General features: G+C 44.2%; 1 long non-coding RNA gene across 1 annotated transcript; it reads left to right on the top strand.

The window, feature by feature from the left end:
• Positions 1 to 12,550: 12,550 nt before the first annotated feature.
• Positions 12,551 to 14,250, top strand: LOC119871561. Its single transcript, XR_005358555.1, has 2 exons — positions 12,551 to 12,688; positions 12,988 to 14,250. It is a non-coding gene; the product is annotated as an uncharacterized LOC119871561 (long non-coding RNA).
• Positions 14,251 to 14,853: the final 603 nt, after the last annotated feature.

The raw sequence follows: 14,853 nt of genomic DNA, 5'->3' as shown, positions 1-14,853 counted from the left end.
AGAAAACATATTTGTAGGCCAAGTACAGTTCTTAGGGCACCAGTTAACAACCTGTTTTCAAAATGTATTGGCATTAAAAAATTCTGGACTTGCTGTTGAAATAATCTTAAAATATAAACTGTTTGAAGATTTATATTTCAGTGCACAGATATTGACCAAAATGTGCCTGAATGTTTTCTTAACACTCTTTGGGGTCAGAATCTCAAAGCTCTCTCCTCTCCAAAAGAATTCAAATGGTCCTTTTCTTTTCTTTATAGCATTATTTAAATCCAGATGTCCAAGTCCTAAGCATTATTTTAGAATGTAAATGCTTCTCAAAAGGAAAACAGGGAAAAAAGAATTAAAACAAAATCTTTAGCTTCTGACCATAATCTATGACATCTTTTAAGCATGTGGAAGCGCAATACTTCACCTTACATTCACTCGAAACTTCTAAATAGAGCGAAATAGAGAATGAAAAATACAACAGAAATAACTGGTTTCTGGCCAAACTGTTTTTGGAAAAGGATGTTCTGTGGGATATCCTGTCAAGAAAGCACATTCTACAGATGAGAGAAGAGACGTGAGCTTGACATTGATGCTGGGTAAGATTACAGAACATATCAGGAAAGGGACCCTGGGCCAATGAACCTCAGCCCACCCATACCCCCTTACTCACCTTACCTTCTTACTTGATAAGGCAACTGAACTGAGAAAACCAAGTGTCAGCAAGAGCTTTTCTAAATGCTTTAAAGATATTTATGAGCAAGATGAAGAGACACATACTGTATACAAAAGACTATAGAGGGTTGTTTTGTATGCTTGAAAATTGCTATGAGACTAGATCTTAAGCATGCTGACCCCCTCCACACACAAAAAGGTAACTGTGAGGCGATCGACATGTAGATTAATTTGATGGTGCTCAACCTTTCTCAAAGGGCACTAATTATAGGATGATGTCAATTTGGCCTGTTTTTCTTGTGCTTTTCATTAATGAACTCGATGATGACCCAGGAAACCCATTTCTCAATCTGTAGATGAAAAGAATGGGCAAAATACCAAATATATTACAGTGTAGTAATAAGGATTCTAATAAGTTAATCCAATAAACTAGTATGAAAGATAAATCTAGCATCAATAATTTCAGGGTCCAAAATAAAATGATGCTGATGCTGACAATGGCAACATGTGCAAAATGAACAAATACAGGTCAGAAGAGATGTGATCTAGCTGTAACATGTGGGAAAAACGCAAAGGGCTGATCAGTGAAATGGGCCCACAATGTAACATAACTGCCAACAATTAGTAACAACAAGGACAACTCTTGTGTCTCCTCATTTTATCACAATGCCTAAAATCCTATCCTGGTCCAGCAGCATTAAAATCAGAGGATTCACTTTTAGCCTGAAAACTTCACAGGTAGGTAATCCAATAGTAAGGTATTCTTAATATTACAAATAAGCTATTATTGACTTTACTAATGCCCAAATTATTTTAAGTTCTTGCTTTGGTGTAAATCTCACCCCATTTATTCTTATCCCATCTCTCCCTTAGTGTACCTACTCCCTATTTTTTTCTCAGCTTTCCTGAGGTGTAACTGACAAAACTGGATACATCTCCAGGGGACAACTTAAGGATCTGATATACACTGTGAAATGACTGCCACCATCAAGTTAATCTACATGTCGATCACCTCACAGTTACCTTTTTGTGTGTGGAGGGGGTCAACATGCTTAAGATCTAGTCTCATAGCAATTTTCAAGCATACAATACAAAATTAACTGCAGCCACAATGCTGTCCATCAGATCCCCAGAATGTACTCATCTTAGAGCTGAAAGTTCGTAACCTGTGACCAACATCTTTAACTCAAGCAGCTACTCTGTCACTACAGACTTCACCTACTCCCTATTTTACAATGCCACCCACACTTAGGGACCCCTCATTTAGCAATGTAAGGGTAAGGCGTCCACTAATCTGTGTTTGGAAGCTCTAAACACACTGAATGTTTCTGCACTGAGTTTAATCAGAAGCTTTAAAAAAAGGCACGGCAGACTGAGCAGGAGAGGAGCTTGCAGTCTCCGCTACTCCATTTCACTACCTTGACATTGGAAAATACTGACCAGCTTCCGGGGCTGGGCATGGTGGGGGCCCTTCCCCTCAGCCTACACGACCACAGCGCTCCTCACTGGTCTCTGGATTCACAAGCCCTTCACGGCACAACCAAGGGTCATCTTTCTGAAATGTTGGTCTCACGTGCCCCAAGTTTTCCACCGCTCTCCCTGGCCTACTGGAAAAGGTGCCGACATTAGCATGACATGGGGCTCTCCACTGTTTCAGGCCTCCTAACTTCCCACTCCCACCTCTGCCTGTAGCATCGCCTCTGCACTCAAGTCCCACCAAACGTGCCAGACTCTGCTGTCCTCTGTGTCCCTGCACACACTGCAACCTCTGCCCAGAATGTCTGTCCCTCTCTCTCTTCCTTGTCCAATAACAAACACCAACCCATCCTTCCAAAGTAAGCTCACACTGTCCCACATCCAACCTTCCCCAGTGTCTTTCCTTGCAGGCCCCCCCTGAATGAGACAAATTTCAGTTACCATTTTCCATCTAGATTATCACTGCTGTCTATGTTGTAGTAAAAAAAGATGTTTCTTATTGTTTCTATCAGAAGCATAAAGAGAGCAGGCCGATCAGACCCACTCAGCAAGGTACATGACCTCCATTGCACCTGCAAGCATCTGAGGTTTTGATCCCAGCAATACATCCCATGGTAGGTGTGAGTACAGCAATCACAGCTTTGACTATTCGTAAGTGAGCTGAACAGTTCCAAAACAGAGACATCTGAAATTTTATTGAAGCTGGCATTTGAGAAGGGGCAAGCAAGCTAAGTTCAATGTCTAGCCAACAGCCTAATGTCTGTATGTCAACACAGCTTGCTTGCTCTCTACTTGCCAATGCGTACTCAGTACATCTCACTGAGAGACATAAAGAGGGTATTTCTTTCTGAAAAGTGATCTCCCTTCAACAAAAAAAGCAAGCAAGCAAGCTGACTGCTGGTTCCAGTGGGAGCAGGATGGAGGGGGTAAAGTGGACCATGGAAAGCAAGAGAATATACAGAAAAAAACCTGAGATAAATGAGGAATAAAATGCTGGCTCTGCTGGTGCCTCTGACCTGTGACATGCATTTTACACAGGCACAAGAAAAAAGGATTTGTGGAACCATCTTCTTTTATTAGGCTGTATGAGGGAAATGAAATGCAAGGTCACTGCTTGTCATCATGAAAGTTCTGAGGCTTCCTTTGTGACTGCTGCATCTACTTTATATTAGAATTTTTCAACTGTTACCAACTTAAAAATTGCCCTTACACTAGGAAATTACAAAATTAATGTTATTTTATATATTTTAGGCTGCATGCTTTATTGTTCTCATCCTCTGTAAGATTATGTGTTAGAATTTCTCAAATGGGAGATCTATGAATTCCATTCCTCCTAAATTTATTAGTAGGAGCCCGTCTCAATAATTTTATAAAAGATAATCTCAGGGCAGCCCTGGTGGATCATGCCCCGCCTGCAGCCCGGGGCATGATCCTGGAGACCCTGGATCGAGTCCCATGTCAGGCTCTTTGCATGGAGCCTGCTTCTCCCTCTGCCTGTGTCTCTGCCTCTCTATGTCTCTATGAATAAATAAATAAAATCTTAAAAAAAAAAAAAGATAATCTCAAAAAGGCATGCCCTTCACAGAAGATATACAGTAGCAATTTTAAGACTATTAGCCTAGGATATTCTTACACATGTATAAGGTAAATCAGCAAATCCTCAGCAAAGGAAATAACCTAGTCAGATTCTCCTGGAGTTTGTAGAAGAAGCAATGTTTGTGTTCACTGAAAAGTAACATCAAGACAAAGTTTCTTTTAGAATTGCAGGAGAGGAAATAAGTCCTGCTTGGCTGTCAGCAGTGGTAATACCATTTACTAAGTGTGTGCCCGCCTCCTGGCCCTGCACCATACTGGCCACTTGCCATGGCTACTTCCCATATCCTGCAAGTGAAGGGGGCACGTCTGTCTGGGACTGCTGTATATGTGATGCCTACCCACTACCCAAGGGGTGAAAAGGCCCCTAACAATTACTGAATGAGTGAATGACATCTCATTCTACCTCTACAAAAGGGAAGAAGATCAGATCCTGACCTTCAAGAACTTACCACTCATGACTATTAAAGACAAATATAAGAGCCTTCTATTTAAAATTTCTTGGCAATGGAAAGCATTTCAGTTTTAAAGTAAATAAATATTCAACAAAATATTTCCCAGTGACCATAAACAACAAAATATTTTGTCAGAATGTCCTGAAATGCTTTTCACAAAGGTTTGATATAACTTGTAAAACAAGTTATCCTGCTTAGAAATTCTGTATTAATAGGAACATAATATTGACTTTAGTCATACCAGGTTGGTGGGGTCAAGGTAACATTTATCAAACACTACCTGTAGGCACCTTGAGCTGGATAATAGTATTACCATTTTACAGATAAGGAGACACATAGAACTTGCCCAAGTTCACACAACCAGTAAATGGGAAATAGCATCTATTCCCTTTCTCTGAGCTATATAACATGCTTTATATAATGGAAATCAGGAAAATGATAATAAAAAATAATAGTCACTTGTAATTTCAACACATAAAGATAATCTCACCTAACATTCAGTGTATAATTTCCTTGGCATTTTACCAAATAGGTAGAAAATTGTACAGACACACACACACAAACTCACTCTCTTACATTCATCCTCCAAAACAACCAAAAAGCTTAGATCAATTTATACATGCAATTTGCAATCTTTTTCAGTTTGCAAATTTTGATTTTCTTTCACATCAATAAATTATTCCCCTACCTCACTGTTAATAAATAAAGGGCTCTCCACTACTTGTACATACTACAAATTGTGTAGCCAATCTCCCTATTATTAAGCATTTAAATTGTTTCTAGTTTACAACTGTCATAAACAAAACTACAAAAACCATTTTTGTAAAACAGAGGTTGGTTTTTTTGTGTGTACTTTGTGGGGAAGTCACCAGAATCTGGAGATATGTTTTTCCCAAACTTCAGAGAGCAACCAATTTTGAGATACTCCACTAAGTAGACTTCCCACCAAGTTAAGAATCACTGTTGGGGAGAAAGCTACTGACAAGAATATGGTATCTATATGTACTGTGTAGGTAAGGCCAGATGCTATAGACTGGTCTCTGTACACATGCTTATTTCTTTTTCCTTCGTTTAAATTCCTAGTGATGGAAATGCCTGACTAAGGGACATGGCACATTTTTGAGGCTTTCCATGAGTAATACAAAATTGCCCTCCTGGAAAGTTAAAACAATTCAAACACCCACCAGCAACATTTGAAGTGACAATTTCCCCAAATCCTCCAGTTGGCTAGACTTGTTTTTAAACAATGAAATCACCATATAGCCTTAAGTTTTAAAAATAGTGAAACTCCTAGTAAAACATATCTAAAATTCAGATAACAAATGCCATATTTTAAAATACATATATTTTCAAATACAAAATATAAAACTTTCACGAAATCGGATCCCAGCAGACTGAGCTTATAGGATGACAACTAGAAAATTTAGTGAAACCAGGCTCGGAAGGTGCTCCATTAGTAAGTAAAACTCCACATCTTCACTTACCTGTCTGGCTAATATTAGGCTTAACATTCGAGGCTTTAATAGCAACATGCCATATTTTTTAACAAGAAACTCATGAAATTGTACATTCTTTCAAATTTTATAAATATCTTAGAGCCAATAAGGCAATCTGAAGTTGTTAAAATCCTGTAGGTATTCATTTATCAACAAATATCTGAATGCGTATTATGGGCTGGGCAATGTTCTCAGCTGAGGACATGGCGGTGAACCCCACCAAGTCTCTGCCTTCAATGAGTTACTACTGGATGGGGGGAGGGAACTCAGGACCCTGCAGGGAAGAATCAGCAGATCATGGTTACAATGCCAGTCTGGAACCCCTGGATTCTTGGGCAAATTAAAACATCTCTGGGTCTTGGTTTCTTTATCAGTAAACTTAAGAAGCTGACCAGATGACCTGAGATAACTTCTGGATCTCCAATTCTAGACTTTCTTTGGTTTTGTTTGAATGTTTAAGTTCTCCATTACTAGTAAGAGCTCTGCATTTTAAGTTCTATATAGTTCCACATGGATCTCCACAGGAAAAAAAAAAAAAAAGATAATTTTACATCTACAGTAAAAACCCTGGTGATCCGGGTATCTTCAAAGAATAAACACAGAATAGGTTCCAGTTCAACGAAGATTTATGCTTTCAACTTAAATGGTTTCTTTGACGAGGTTTCTAGAACACCCTGGCTCCTTCACTTCTGCACTTGACTATAAATACTGAGTCATGAAACGTGACACAGGACCTCACCGGTATGGTAGGAGGGGTCTCCAAGCTTGTGGACAGGAGTGGCAGGCTTTAAGGTGGCACAATGGTGCCTTCAGGGGCTGGGGCACTGAAGTCCTGGGGGATTCTCACCTCTCTCCAGCTGACACCCACTGACAACTCATAGGCACACACATTTCTGTCCACAGCATGTCTACAACTGACTGCTCCATTAGCATTTCTAATATTAGTAACGGGAAGCACTACTTCTGCCACCACTTGTTATTTTCCACCAGATGTTCCTGCTACCACCATCTCCACTGTCCGCAGATCCAGAGTCTCCTTGAAGCTGCTTCTGAGGGCGTCGCAGGAAGGCACCGGCGAGGGATGCAGCATCCCAAGCCACTCCCTTCTAGGGAAGCCACACACACACACACACACACACACACACACACACACACACACACACACACGCTTTCAGGAAATGATATCGCCTCCTTGTGGTCCGTCAGGATACTGCCACTTAGTAATAAAGCTAGATTCTCAATTACAGGCCCTTAGGATGATTCCAAGTCTTCTGTACCTTGCCCTACAAACCAGAAGAATGGGCAAAAGCCAAGATTTTTTTCTCACCTCTGTGCAAAATTCCATGAAAAATTCACCCACCAGAAGTTTTTCCTCACCTTTCCACACAAAACCATAAAACGGTATCTGAGAACCACCACCTTTGCACGCGTGAGTGACATTAGCAGCAACAACTAGTGAAAAAATATGTGCTGTAATTTTAGACAATGTTAAGACAAATTTGGAATTCCTGCATCTCTATAGTTCATAAAGGAAATATAAAGGAAGTAGTAAAAGTACTTTAACTCAAACATCGAAGCCGCTAAATCACCACAACCAGTTACATATAAAACAGATGCTGGGATCCCTGGGTGGCGCAGCGGTTTGGCGCCTGCCTTTGGCCCAGGGCGCGATCCTGGAGACCCGGGATCGAATCCCACGTCGGGCTCCCAGTGCATGGAGCCTGCTTCTCCCTCTGCCTGTGTCTCTGCCTCTCTCTCTCTCTGTGACTATCATGAATAAATAAATAAAATCTTTAAAAAAACAAAACAAAAACAGATGCTTACATGCTTCTGCTATACGAAGAACTTTTACTGCAGGGACAGTGACAAAGGACAAAGCTGACTTCACCTAGGCCTTAGAGGAGTCACAGAATCCATCCTTTACACAGTGTTTGAGCAGAGCTCATGAGAAAAAGTTGGAAGATAAACCTAGAGACAACTTATTGGGTTCTGGCATCAACCAATTAGAATATCAAATTAAAAAATTTAAAACCCTCATTCTGCAAGATGACAAAACTCCTAATATCAAACAGAAGTCAAAAAGTCACAGTCAAGAGAAAGATAACAAAGATTCTTATTAGACATCTGTAACAATTACTTGGCAAAAACCTCATTTCCCACGCTTTCAATTAATATAAAGGAACATGTATTTAGAATGACAAACAGATTAGAAGTTGGGAAGAGGAAATACCACAGTTCCTGATACTCCCTAAAATAGAACATGCACACATTCTTCCTGTGAGAATAAAAGTACCTGCATAAAGTACGTATATTTTATTTGCTCATTAGTCTGTCATTGGCCCCAAGGAATTAATGTATGTAGTATCCCTCCCTACCCCCCCCCCCCCCCCGCCAAAAAAAAAGGTATCTGAAAATTTAACACCGGCCGCTAACAAACCTACTGAAATCAAAGATGAAACCTCTGACTAAATTACTCAGAGATCACTATCATGTCCTGGAAAATTAGGTATGCTTTTAAGGCTTCATACTTTAATTTCATGGAAAAGCAATCAAATACAACCAACATAAAGCAATACTTTGAGAGGACGTGCATAACAGATTTGGTAACGTGAAGGGCCAGAGCCAAGATGGAAAGGTCCAGTAAGACTCCTGAATCTAAGTATTTTGACCAAAATCAAGCAGGATTATTTTTTTAACTCTCAGATTACTCATTAATTCAACAAATATTCACAGCCCACCCTGACTGAGGCTGCTCTTGGTGGTGAGAAAGGATGGGGAGCAATCAGATCCTCCCGCCCTTCTGGAGCTTCCAGCAGGTGGAGGACTGCCACCAGCCAGGCCTCTAGTCCCCGTCTGCAAACATTCCTTCGCACGTGCAGATACACAGGGCGCCCAGTGCAGCGCCTGCTCTCTCCTGCCTGCCACTTTCTCCATCTCCTCTCCATCTTAAACCCCAGCTGCAGAGACAGCCCTCTGTTCCTCAGGCAAGAGGCTCAGTCTCCCTGGAGGGCCTCTGCACTTGCTGTTCCCCCTGCCTGAGCCACTCTTCCTCCAAACATCTAAACACAGCCTTCCCTGCATCAACTCTCTGCTCAAACCTCTCCATCTGAGAGAGAGTTCCAGGACCACTCAATCAAAAACAATGGCCCCCATCCTGCCCCTCTTTACTACAGCAAGTCTTACTACTTTCCCAGTGCATATCACTCCCTGGTATTACCACCTTTATCGCTTCTCTGCTTTCTGTTCCTCTCCCCCAGGGAGAGGTGAAGCCACTATAGCAGGGTCCGTCTACTCTGTGCAATGCTATACTTGCAGTCCCTATAGAGTTCCCTGCAATGTAACAGATGCTCAAGATGCATTTTTCAGAAAAGCAAATATAGGCAGTATTAGCAGTTTTGTACTACAATGGCAGGTGACACATAATAAAGGGAAAACACCTTAAATGCTAAAAGAGTTAATCAGCTTAAAATTATGCTTAAAGGACTCTTGAAATACTCTAAAAAGATAAACGTAATGAACATATAAAGGTCATCACTGGCTAATATTCGACTTTTATAATGTATCAAGCTCAATTTCCAGGATTAGCATTACTTCTACAACTAACTGTGTTTTAAAAGCACTCTGAGATGTCGATTTTTAATTTAAAAGAGTCAAATATTTTCTGAAAGCATATCCCCCTTTAGGAGTTACTCATAACCTTCTCCTAAGCTGTACAATTTGCAACCATATTACATAACAACATTACAATGTAAGATATTGGAGATAATCAATGAAAGGCAGGCATTTTAGTGCCTAATGGTGAACAAAAACGGCCTTCATCTTCAATTTAATCAAAGGTACAAGCCTTTTCTCCATGTTCAAAAATATTTACTCTCAAGAATTTTTCTTACAGATTATTCTAAGAAGTTTCCATTTGCTCTTTAATTTCTCAAAACAAGGAAGGTGTTAATCAAGATATATGACTTTATTTACTGGCCATCATAGCTCAGGCTTCACCACGGAGACATCAAAGATCCTTATGGATCACTATGAAATTATACAAAGGCAGATGATACATATTGGAGAGAAGGGGCATTTGTTTCCTGGAATGTGAGGCAAAGAAGTAAGTTACTACTGCCTTCGGGCCTCTGGGAATAACTGAAATCCATTTAAAAACCTTAAAAACTAATGTTTTACGATAATTTTATAACAAAATATTAGAAACAACCTACATATATCTCAATAAAAAAGGTTAAATAAATTATGGTTCACCCTTGCTTGGAGTACTCTCAGCAGCTCTCCCAGAATGAGGCAGCTCTCTTCAGTACTGATAGAGAGACTGCCAAGATTCAGCACTCTAAGGGAAGGGCGGGGAGCTGGTGCAGAGCAGCATATACAATGTGTCCTCGTTTGTGGAAAGACAAATAAAAAGAACACATATGAAATGTTTATACTAGCATAAGCCATATCTGGAAAGATATAGACAAGGAACTAGTAACCCTGGTTCCTGGGGAGAACAAGGTGCTGTGTTTCAGAGAGGGGAGAGAGATACACTTCCCACTCCAGAGCTTTTTATATCTATTCAATCTCCTACAAGTGTGCACAGATCGCCTGTCCCACAAATTATTACAATACATTCTAATATCAGAATAATTTATACCATTGCCAACATATGGTTCAAGGATCATCTTCAAAAGTACAAGCTTTCAAAAATGACAAAAGTTGTTCGGTTCGGGAGCCTAGTTCCTGATCCTTAATTCCCAGAAGAGAATCCAAGTCTCCACTAATTAGAGAGGCACGCTTGTGATCTCACCTATTACAAAGCAAATAAGCCTCAATTCAATTCTTGGAAGGGAAATAGCTGCTAAGTTCACCTTGAAAGCATACTTCGCATTTAAATTGAGCTTGTTACTACCTAATGAAGCCTTCAAATTAACACAGTTTCCACCTGGCGGTAAAACAGAAAGTCAATGTAAAAAACAAGAGGAGAGTCTGGAGTTTCTGAAAACACTAAGGTTTCCCTTCTTCTGCCAGGCTTAGCCAAGGAATCCTCTGATATTAGTGAAATAGGATTTCAGATCTGTAGCAAAATAGTAATTTTAAGGGGAGGGGCAATCATCGTTTGCACTATACAAACGCCTTATTTAATTCTTCGTTCGTAGGGGATGGGAATTTGCCTCAAATTTAAGATTCCATTGTGGACCTCTGACTCAATGATACTGTCACATTAATTTTATTCCAAACAAAACTTTTAATCAAAGGCAAATCTGAAACTGAAAACAAACACGTCAGAAGACAAACCTTAAACTGGAACCCTTCTGTTGAAAAATGCATGTTAAAAAAACACATAAAAAGAAATGCAAAAAATTTCATTTCCATACAAATGCTACTCAATAATCATACACACACGTTGTATCAACATTTGGCTGCATTAAACACACCCATATGAAGAGGAACACAAAGATACTCCATTGAGAATGAAGATCTCATATACACACACGTATATAATTTTGGGGGGGCGGGGGGGGGGTAGCTGAAGGTGGGGGCCAAAACCACGTTATTCAAGCCCAGAAGTAAAGGCACAGCCGCTGGATAATGCCGTTTTCTGTCGGGAGCTCAGAACCCAAAAGATTCCAGCTCCATCCTTTGAGACAACCTCCGAAGTGGCATCTCTCCTCAAACCCAACTCCGATCGCTGACACTTTTAACTTTGGGTTTTTCGACTTTAGCAAGTCTTCGGACAGAAGCACGCAGAAAATACAGGTAAATCCAATACACACTATGCCCAAGGGAAGAAGGGGTTCGAGCAAGAGCTGAAGCACGCTCGGGGTCACGAAGCCAACCGGGTGCTTCCATCCCCAAAGGAAAATAAGAATTAAAGCTCCTTCCCATCCCCCAGGTAGCCTCGGGTCTCAGAACCCAGCGCCCTCCGAGGGGCACGAGTCGGCGCCCTCGGGGATGCGGGGTGGCCCGAGGGCGCGCGGAGAGCGGCGTGACCCGGGGCGCCCCCCCCCCGCGGACGCCCCCAGACCTGAGCCGGCCGCCCGGAGCGCTGCCCCCGCCCGCCCCGCGCCCCCGCGCCCCCGCCCCCCGCCCCCCGCACTCACGGGCCGCTCCCGCGCCGCTATCTCGCCATCCCCCGCCGTCCGCTCGGCCGCGCCCGCCGCCGCCCGGGGGCTGCCCGGAGCCCGCAGTCGCCCGGGGACCCGAGGCGGGAGGAGGAGGGGGGCCGGGCACAACCCGCCGCCCCGCCGCCCCCGTCCCCGCGCCGGGCGGGCTGCTCCAGGCGGCCACGGGGGTCGGGCGGCCCGCTGCCCTCCGCGAGCCCCGGGAGTCGCCGCCGCCGCCGCCAGAGCCCGCCGGAGGCAACGCTAACGGCCACGGCCACGGCCGAGACGCTCCAGCCCCGACTGCGGCGCGCGGGGGCGGTGCCTGCACGCCGCTCGGCTGGGGGCGCTGCGGCCCGGCCCCGCCCCCGGCCCCGCCCCGCCCCCGGCCCCGCCCCGGCCCCGGCCCCGGCCCCGCTCCGCCCCCGGCCCCGCCCCCGCCCCCGGCCCCGGCCCCGGCCCCGCCCCGCGCGCCCCCGCCGGAAGCCGCGCGCGCGCCCCCGCCGCCCCCGGCCCCGCCCCGCGCGCGCCCCCACCGCCCCCGGCCCCGCCCCCTCCGGCGCGCGGCCCCGCCCCCGGGCGCACCGTCTCCGCCCTGGCCACGCCCCCTCCGGCGCGCGGCCCCGCCGCCCCCGCCCCCGCCCCCGCCCCCGCCCGGCGCGCGCGCCCCAGGGGCCGCCCCTGGGAGCCCGAGGAGCGCGGCGGCGCGCGGGGCCCGAGCGCCGGGGGTGGCGCCTCCGCCGAGAGCCGTGTCCGCCGGCGGATCTCGGAAGGTCACGGAGGAGGCCGGGCCGGCCCGGCGCGCGGCGGCCCCCGAAAGCTCTCGGCCAGCGAGCGTTGCGCAGAGGACTGGAAAGCGCGGGGCCGTGCCTCGGCCTCCCCTTGCAAAAACGCGGAAACCAGCTCCTGCGCCTCGGCGAGGGTGGCTATGGTTGCGGGGGGAGGGGGGTTGCTTAGATGTCATGGGTTACCTAAAAATGCGCCCCGGGCGGGGGCCCTGGCGCCCAGGCCACCTTCCTTCTCGGTGCTGCGGGGCTCCCTCCGTCCGAGAGGGCCCGCGGGGCCAGCCTCGGCATATCCTGGAGCCACCTAGTCTTGCCTCCAAGGCGTGGTGGGCTTATTTGTGCAGAGAAGAAACGGATCCCTTAATGGGGTGAGATTTTTTCCCTCCGTGCATTGTTCCCATTTCCGCAGTTTCACTTGGCCTCGATTTTCTTCCAGAGTAATGCACCAAATGAAATTAGCTGGAGAGCCCTTGATGGCGCAGAATCACGGCTTGAAGATGTTTACACTCCACGCCGGACGCGTTTGATGGTGTTCTCTTCGGCACAATTAATTTTGCAAAGTTCAGAAATGTGCCAGATAGAGCCCCTGGCACGCAGAGTCACAGGGCCCTGCAGACACACCTTCAATAGGAAGCCAGCTTGTTTGTGTCGTTTGTGATTTATTTGATACACCAGCACCAAGGCCCATGTGTTTTCTAGAGACGTTTGGGTGAAATTCTAAGCAGTTTCTAAATCGGCGAAATGAAGTTTATTTTCTGAAATAACATTTCCCTGTTGATAATGTGACTAAAATGGGCAACAAGACACGTGCAAGAACGTTAATTCAAAGTAAGCTTCCGAGACAAAAACGTGCATTTCACAGTAAGAGGTGGTCCCTATTAGTGTCCTACTGGCCAACTCCATCCACGTGCATATTTAGAACACCAAAAATGAATGCTTCCTATTTTGTCCCTAAGATCTTGTCTGGAAAACATGCTTCTACTAAGTGTACCTGAAGCTCTGTTTAAGATGTACAGCACTGCTTTTTGTTTACCCCCATTCTTGAGCCCATGATGGTTTGGGAAATTTATCAGTATTCCATATTGGAGAATCCTCTGTCTTTTCCAATAAGCACAGTGCCTAGGGCCCATAATAGTTTTAGGGGCCCGCAAAAATGGTCTAATTTCAAATCAGAAGGGAAGAAATTAACATTGAGGTTTAAGAAAGTATTTCAATATATATTAAAGTATTTGTCTTTACATTAATACAATGTTAAAATACAATTTTTAATTTTGTTTTAACCGAGGAAGGGATTCAACAAAGGCAAAAGTGCCTAGGGCCCCAAAAATGATGCGGTCCCATTGCCTGGGATTGAAAAAAGTTCCTTTTCATGAAACAAATTTGCAGTTTTAAGCACGTAAAATGCTAACTTCTGTGACTGCTTTCCAGCTAGGAAGTAAGAAAGAAAGAAAAAAAGGAAAGCTAAATGGAGAAAGGAAAACATTTGGGAGCAATAATGCTTAACCTAGCATCCATTGGGTATACACACCATGTACCCGGAACTGTTCATTACTCATTTAATCCTCCAGACACACCTGTAAAATAGGTACTGTTATCATACCTAGGCGTTGATGCAGGTTTTTGTTAGGCCTGAAATTTATGCATTTGGGGTAGTCCTCTTAAAAAAAAAAAGAAAAAACAAATGCAGCATACTCATCCTGCTGCAGCGACACCCAGCACAAGAGAATGTGACAGAGGAAAAAACCCATATGCAAAAGGACCTCAGTCTCAGCTGATTGTGGTTAAAATATCTTACTTTTGCCAAGTGCACAAAAATGTACAACCATGGAAATGTATTGCCAGGGTTCCTGCCTCCGCCTTGAATGGGGATCTGGAGAAGATGCCTTGAAACTAAGCTTTAATTAGCTTCACTGAAAACTACCTCTGATGTATACCCAGTTCATAGGGCAAGAAACTTGTGAATTTGCTGCAGCTTCTAAGGATCACCATAGTGCTCACCCCATACACCCCATACCCGGGTCTGGTTTGAAGAGGCGGGTATATACACTTCTCACAAGAAAGAATGGATTTTATATTTCTACACCAAGGCAATGGCTTTAAAAATACATTAGCAATATTCTGATTACGACTAGGCCATAATTCAGTTCACTTGATATGATCCTATCTGTGCTGACAGGAGTAAATTTTTAACTATTGTGTAAAAAGATGTATTAACTCCACTGTAGATTCTTAAAGGAATCTCAGCTTAATTTCAAGCTCCATGGAGTTCACTCAGCTTTAGGTGTCATAGGCTAGTCAACCT

The sequence above is a fragment of the Canis lupus genome, chromosome 4 (genome assembly GCF_011100685.1).
Source record: "Canis lupus familiaris isolate Mischka breed German Shepherd chromosome 4, alternate assembly UU_Cfam_GSD_1.0, whole genome shotgun sequence".
Taxonomy (NCBI): Eukaryota; Metazoa; Chordata; class Mammalia; order Carnivora; family Canidae; genus Canis; species Canis lupus.
Note: the sequence above shows the minus strand (reverse complement) of the source record. Positions and strands in the feature narration are given on the sequence as shown.